Consider the following 7,886-nt stretch of genomic DNA (forward strand, 5'->3'; position numbering starts at 1 on the left):
CAACCTTCTTTAATCAAGTCAGTATTCTCAGAATATAATGCCTGTAATTTCCTCTTTTCTTACATACTGATGCAGCACTTGAACAATATATAAAGCATTTCATGCAAATTACTATCATGAGGACACTTTCCTTTTCACTTCAGCCATATTTTCCATACCCTTGACGTACCTGCAGACATTACTGTCAGAAAAATGGAATTGTATATTATAGGGTTCATTATTATTTTATACATATGATTTTTTGCCGGGACCCGGCACACGAGATCCCACCCATGACAAGGTCATGAGGAAGAAAACCTGATGGGCAAGGCAGATCAGGTTTTCAGGGATTCCAAAAAGCTGCCCCCGGCGCTCACCTTAAAGATGATATCTGTCTTTCTGATGCTTGCTTCAATAGACTACTCCCTAATTTCTGTGACACAGGCAGAAGGCCTTCCCGATTTCTTCCCAAATAAGAATCAATTTAGAACTTTAATCAATAATTTTCCCAGGTAGTGGTATTTTATGAGATTATCCAGGGTGAAAGGAGTGTTTTAATTTAAACTCCTTTGCTGGTAGTTTGTTAGTCAAATGCATTTATGCCCTTGATACTAATATGCATGATTGCTTATAATATCCTAATCATAAAATAGCATAAAGAATCTGATTATATAAAAGCCCTAATAGACATAGAGCCTTTTTGAGGGGTGAAGGAGTCCTATTAGAAAACATTAATAAAAAATTATTCTAAAGGTGGTTATTGGGTTAACATTTGCTTGCTGTGTTTTTGCTCTTAATGTGCTAAGGTTGTGTTATAGAAACCATTGTTAATATAGTTATAGATCTAGAAAAATAAGAGCTTAGCCCTAGTGTGGTAACAATGAAATGGTTGTTAATTGTCAGCCAGGAGTGCTAGGTAGAGGCTGCCTCACCAAAGCCGCAGAGTCAGTGTGGGGTAAACCTCTTAGATAAACGCAACTGACAACTTCTGCAGAAGGATTAATTTTTGTGTTAACAAGGTTATACTTCCACTCTGTACTGTTGCCCTATGAGACTGCTACCTTTCAGTTAAGGTCACCACAGAAACAGAAAATAGGTTCACATTCACCTGACTTGCATAAAATGTTAATAGGCCCCAAGGCCAGAAGATAATGTACAAGACCCTCATAAACAAAGAAGTATGCAGAAAACACCCTGGTTTTGTGAAGGACAAGCTGATGTAATGTTAAACTATCTTCCCCTTAGAAATGTACTAATTTAGGGTATAAAAGCCATCAGCAGACGAATGGATAAGGAAGCTATGGTACATATACACCATGGAATATTACTCAGCTGTTAAAAAGAATTCATTTGAATCAGTTCTAATGAGATGGATGAAACTGGAGCCCATTATACAGAGTGAAGTAAGCCAGAAAGATAAAGAACATTACAGCATACTAACACATATATATGGAATTTAGAAAGATGGTAACGATAACCCTATATGCACAACAGAAAAAGAGACACAGATGTACAGAACAGACTTTTGGACTCTGTGGGAGAAGGTGAGGGTGGGATGTTTCGAGAGAACAGCATGTATATTATCTAAAGTGAAACAGATCACCAGCCCAGGTGGGATGCATGAGACAAGTGCTCGGGTCTGGTGCACTGGGAAGACCCAGAGGAATCGGGTGGAGAGGGAGGTGGGAGGGGGGATCAGGATGGGGAATACGTGTAAATCCATGGCTGATTCATGTCAATGTATGACAAAACCCACTGCAATGTTGTGAAGTAATTAGCCCCCAACTAATAAAAATAAATGGGAAAAAAAAAAGCCATGGTAAAAAACAAAGCATTGCCAGACTCTGCCAGACATTCACACTCTCTCTCTCTCTCTTTCTCTCTCTCCCCCTCGCAGACTTGGCCCCATCAAGGCTGGTCTCAACGTGTCTTCTCTCACCAACACCGTTCATCGCGAGGGTACCCCCTGGATCCTGCCTAGGCTGGACCCCGGCAATTCTTATCTTCTTTCAGCTCAATTTTGAGGCATTGAGGAATTCCCAGGCATTATAATATTCTTTTAAAATATTTCATTGTGACTACTCTGAGAAGCACAGTGTGGATATTCGCAAAGCAAAATCCAGGATGATACCCCAGTGAAGGGGGAGGAGATCAAAGCTCAGCCTTCCGGAAAATGGACTTGGGAGACATTATCGCACAAAGACTGACAGCGTGTCCACTGCTTTGGAGGTTTCAGGATCTCAGTGTTCCCCAAAGGAGAGAAAAGAAACAAGATAGATCATCCCACCTGAAACCAACTCACCTGAAGATCCCGTTTCTACTATTAATTGTCTCCAGGGGAGTTCCCACTCAGAATTCAAACATCAAGTAAAACATTAAGGAGTTAATCAATGTAGGAGAAGCCCACAAAAATTTAATGTGACTGGAATATACTCCTTTCTTAATATCCAGGAAAACTCAGAGAAAAGTAGAAACAGAGAGAGAGAGAGAGATTTGGAAGCTGAATCTGATTCCTATGAACAAAACGCAGGGCTTATTTATGCTTCTGTGACCTTGGGGATTTAGACCCTAGAGAGTATTTCTTGAGCTATTTATTTTTATATCACACATCAATAAATTAGCTTGAATGTTTTTTTTTTCATGTGGCAATTTGCAAGAAGGTAGTTCCTTCTGAATCACTGGAGATGGCACCTCAAATAGTCCATTTCATGAATTTCTTTAAAAATAATTATAAAAAAAAATACATGAACTGAATAAGAAAACTTGATGACTGCAATAAAACCCAAAACGAAAGACAAACAAGCAAAAATGAAACTGCTCAGAGATATTAACTGCTATTATATATATTTGCTATGTGATTTTTCTTTCCCATTCTGTGTCTGAAGTGCATGTGTTTTGAGATGTATAAGCAGTATAACTTGGTCTCTGATTTTGTTGCTTAACTTAAATATTATTGTCTTCAGAAACAATGATGTTCCTTACTGAAACTAAATTGTGTCTTCTTCTAAATATAAGTAATCCACACTTTCAAATTTATATTAATACAATTAAATAATACAGTGTCTTAAAAATGGAAAATGCATTTTGGAAACATGTTTAAATCTCTAAAACCTCTGACTATCAATCAATCCATTGGTTCTACTATACTGAAATATCACACAGTTAGATCCACTGTCTTGCCTGGTGGCTCGGTGGTAAAAAAAAAAAGTGCAGTGCAGGAGATGTAGGTTCTATCCCTGCTTGGAGTCAGGAATAACCCTTAGTAAAGAAAATGGCCACCCGCTCCAGTATTCTTGCCTGGGAAATCTGTTGGACAGAGAAGCCTGGTGGGCTGTAGTCCATGGATACGCAAAAGATTTGGACACAATTTAGCGACTAAACAGCAGCAACAAATGCTTCCCCAAGGCTCCTGACAACCTGACTAACGCTTGCCAGATTCTACCAGGAAGGGATAACACACCAGAGGCTGTTTCCCACCAGGCACAGAATTATTGTACATAGTGTGGTCTTGATCCAAAATCCCACAAGTCTGCATGGCTATTCTCTCACTGAGATAGGATTGAGTTCCACGAGGCATCTTCCCCCCCTTGCTGACACCTCTGTACCCTGGACTAGCTTTGGAGCCAGTATCTACACCCTGGTCACCCAGAGCTAGCAACCTCGTTGGATATTAGTTTTCCATGCTGTTCAACAAACTGCCGCCAACTCCGAGGCTGAAACTAACTGCCATCACAGTTTCTGCAGCGTCATAGTCGGGAGGTGCTTGTGTAACTTCACAAGATACTGCTGAACTATTCTCAAAGTTATCTAACCCTGTACTCTTACCTGAAATGCATAAGCATTTAACTTGCTCCACATTTTCAGCAGTATTTGAATCTCTTATTCATTTTAGCTACTCTAAATGGAGTAGAGTAGTTTCTCCTTGTGGTTTAAGTTTTAATTTTAATAAGAATGTCACTGATGACTAGCTATGCTTAGTATTTTTTCATGTGTTTATTTGTGTGTTCTGTTTTGTCAAATGTGTGTTCAGATAGTTCATCAAAACTTTAAGTAGGTTTTCTTCTTGTACTGAGTATAAAGACTTCCTCTGTGTGTTTTACATTGAAATCATTTATCAAATATAAGTTTTGCAAATACTTACTCACAATCTATGGCTTGTATTTTCACTTTATTAATGATGTCATTTATGCTTAAGAAACTTTAACCAAATATTTTAATGGCAATGAAGCACCTTTTATTGTTTTTTTAAAAATCCATCCTTTTTATGTTCGTTCAAAAAATTATCATCCTAACTTATGAAAAATTTTTTCTGTTTTATGCTAAATATTTTTTGGTTTTCATTTTTATGTTTACATCTATGATTCATTCATCTATGATTCCTTGGAAGGAAAGCTATGACAATCCTAGACACTGTATTAAAAAGCAGATAAACACCAATACAGTGTACTAACGCATATATACAGAATTTAAAAAGATGATAATGATAACCCTATATGCAGGACAGAAAAAGAGACACAGATGTCTAGAACAGACTTTTGGACTCTATGGGAGAAGGCGAGGGTGGGATGATCTGAGAGAATAGCATTGAAACATGTATGTTATCAAGTGTGAAACAGATCGCCAGCCCAGGTTGGATGCATGAGACAAGTGCTCAGGGCTGGTGCACTGTGAAGACCCAGAGGGATGGGATAAGGAGGCAGGTGGGAGGGGGTACCAGGATGGGGAACACATGTAAAACCATGGCTGATTCATGTCAGTGTATGGCAAAAACCACTACAATATTGTAAAGTAATTAGCCTCCAACTAATAAAAATAAATGAAAAATAATAATAATAATAAAAAAGCACAGAGGCATTACTTTGTTGACAAAGGTCCATATAGTCCAAGTTATGGTCTTTCCAGTAATCATGTATAGATGTGTGTGTTGGACAGTAGAGAAGCCTGAGTGCCTAATTGTTGCTTTCAAATTGTGGTGCTGGAGAAAACTCTTGAGAGTCCCTTGAACAGCAAGGAGATCAAACCAGGTCAATCCTAGAGGAGATCAACCCTGAAATCTCATTGGAAAGACTGAGGCTGAAGCTGAAGTGCCAACACTTTGGCCACCAGATGAGAAGAGTTGACTCATTGGAAAAGACCCTGATGCTGGGAAATGTTGAGGTCAAGCAGAGAAGTGGGCAACAGAGGATCAGATAGTTGGATAGCTTGACTGACTTAATGGACTGAGTATGAACAAACTCTGTGATATAGTGAAAGACAGATTGCTGTCATGCATGCCTAAACACTTTAGTCTAAGACAGCACTTGGTCATTGTATGATTGGAATAATTGTGTTGTTGGGTGGTTAGTCATATTTTATTGTTATTGTGTATTTAATTGATTAGTTCTTGGAGTCCATGTTGCCCTCCTGTCTTTAATTTTCCCAGACTTGTGTTTTGAAGAGGCTGTCATAAACAGTTTTATTCATTCTTTGTATGAAGCTTGAACTTTCTCCTTAATCATTTTTCTTATGTTGTACATGCCAACTGGCCAAAGCAGAAAATAATAGCTTATTTCATCATATACCCATAAACTTTTAATACATTTGAATTCACTCAAAAATAATTTATAAATACTACAAAAAAAGCAGTCATTTTTTTAAAATTTTGGTTTACATATAGTTTACAGCTATTTTGCTAAACACTGATGTATGCAAAAATCAATAATCATCAATAAAATGTTATCCTGCCATAGATACATTAACCTAAACTGTATTTATTAAAATATTTGAAACATCAATTACACTGCAAGAATGGAACAATCTGTAGCATAGGACATCAATTTTTTTTTCAGAAATAAAATAATGACTTTAAAAATATTATGTGGAGTGACAAAGCGGTTTTGTGAAAAGTAATCTTGTGAATGTATTTTTTACTTCTTTGTTCCTCAAGCTGTAGATCAAGGGGTTCAGCATAGGAATCAGTACTGTGTAGAACACAGAAGTCACGTTGACTGTGAGCCAAGAAGTTTTGGGGTTAGGGATGCAGAAAAGGAAAAGGATGGTTCCATGGAAGATGCTGATGGCTGTCAGGTGGGAAGCACAGGTAGAGAAGGTTTTCCAGCGTCCACTTGCAGAAGGCATCCCCATAACAGTGATAAAAATGAACATATAGGACATCAGAATAATCACCAGGCTGCTCGCCTCATTGAATATGGCAATAATTGAGCATAACATCTGAGTGACAGAGGGATCTGAGCAGGAGACGGAAACAATTACAGAGTGGTCACAGATAAAATTATTTACGGTGCTAGACTTGCAACAGGATAACGCGAGAAGAAAGCATGTGAGTGTCATGGAGCACGTTGCACCCCAGGAGTAAGAGCCAGCCACCAAGAGAGCACAGCGCTTCAGGGACATCGCAGCGGCACAGAGCAAGGGGCTGCAGACTGCCACGACGCGGTCAGAGGCCATCGCTGCTAACATTGACGTTTCTGCTACGCCAAATAGGCAAGCGAAACAAAATTGCGCAATGCAACCAGAGAAAGAGATGGTTCTGTCCTCCACAATCAAAGTCTCCAACAGTTTGGGTGTAACTACCGTAGAAAAACAGAAATCGACAAAGGACAAGTGACCAAGGAAAAAGTACATGACCGTGTGGAGTTTTGAATTGACCTTGATAATTATGATCATGCCTAAATTCCCCACCACAGTGACTGTGTAGATAGACAAGAAAACAAGGAAAAGTGGGACCCGGAGTTCTGGATATTCTGAAAAGCCAGGAGAATAAATGTGGGTATGATACTCTGATTTCCTTCTGATAGCAGCATGATTCCTGTTGAACAAAGGGCCAAACATTATTCCTGAAAAATAGAAATGAATAGAAAAGAGAAACAGAAAAGGCAGAAGCTTCATGTTTCTGTGGAGTTGGTATATATTCTCCGGGTATGGTCCTCAAAGCACCATCAGCAGGGACACCTAAGACTATGTTAGGGATGCAAATTCTCAAGCCCTGTCTCCAACGTCCTGAATCAAAAACTCTGGAATAGAGCCCACAATTTGTGATTTATCCAGCCCGCCAGGTGATTTAAGATGCATGATAAATTATGAGAACCACTAAAATACAAACTATTCATCCTATCATTTAAAATTTAGCCCTTAGTTAGTATTTTTAATATACAGCTAAAATATAAATTTGGAACACAAGAGAAATTGTAAATCACAAGATTTTGAGATGCCAAAAAGAAGCAGAGTACTTTGTTATGGTTCTAACAATTACACTAAGGATCAAGGAGATCACAAGATGTGTAAAAGGTGCCATATAAATCTTAGTATAATTTTCTTTATATTCTAGTCATGTTAAAGAATTAAGCACCCATAAAGTTTGTGAATTGGCATAAATCTTAAGTTATAACTAGTTTATGCCTTCCATCTGGTGCTTAAATTAATTATAGAATCTTATTCTTGAAATAATCATGTACCTTCCATAAGAACCTCCATTAAGGTTATACTGCCTCCTGGGATAACTTTTGGGTTTTTATATTGACATTTTGCTTAACATTGATTCAGTCATTAATTGAATCTAATTGGGTTTTTATATTGACATTTTGCTTAACATTGATTCAGTCATTAATTGAATCTAATTGGGTTTTTATATTGACATTTTGCTTAACATTGATTCAGTCATTAATTAAATCTAATTAACATATTAATTATTTGTAAATGTGATTTTAGATAATCTATTTTACTATATAAGGCTTCCACAGTGACTTAATGGTAAAGAATCCACCTTCAATGTAGGAGACACAGGTTCAATTCCTGGGTGGGGAAGATTCCCTGGAGAAGAAAATGGCAACCCACCCCAGTATTGCTGCGGGCCTCCCTAATGCCTGAGTCAGTAAATAATCCACCTGCAATGCAGGAGACCTGAGTTC

General features: G+C 38.0%; 1 pseudogene; it reads right to left on the reverse strand.

Moving 5' to 3' along the window:
* Window positions 1–5,832: 5,832 nt before the first annotated feature.
* LOC133064748 (olfactory receptor 5D13-like) lies at window positions 5,833–6,782 on the reverse strand (annotated as a pseudogene).
* Between the last annotated feature and the right edge of the window lie 1,104 nt (window positions 6,783–7,886).

Source organism: Dama dama, chromosome 1 (assembly GCF_033118175.1).
Source record: "Dama dama isolate Ldn47 chromosome 1, ASM3311817v1, whole genome shotgun sequence".
Taxonomy (NCBI): domain Eukaryota; kingdom Metazoa; phylum Chordata; class Mammalia; order Artiodactyla; family Cervidae; genus Dama; species Dama dama.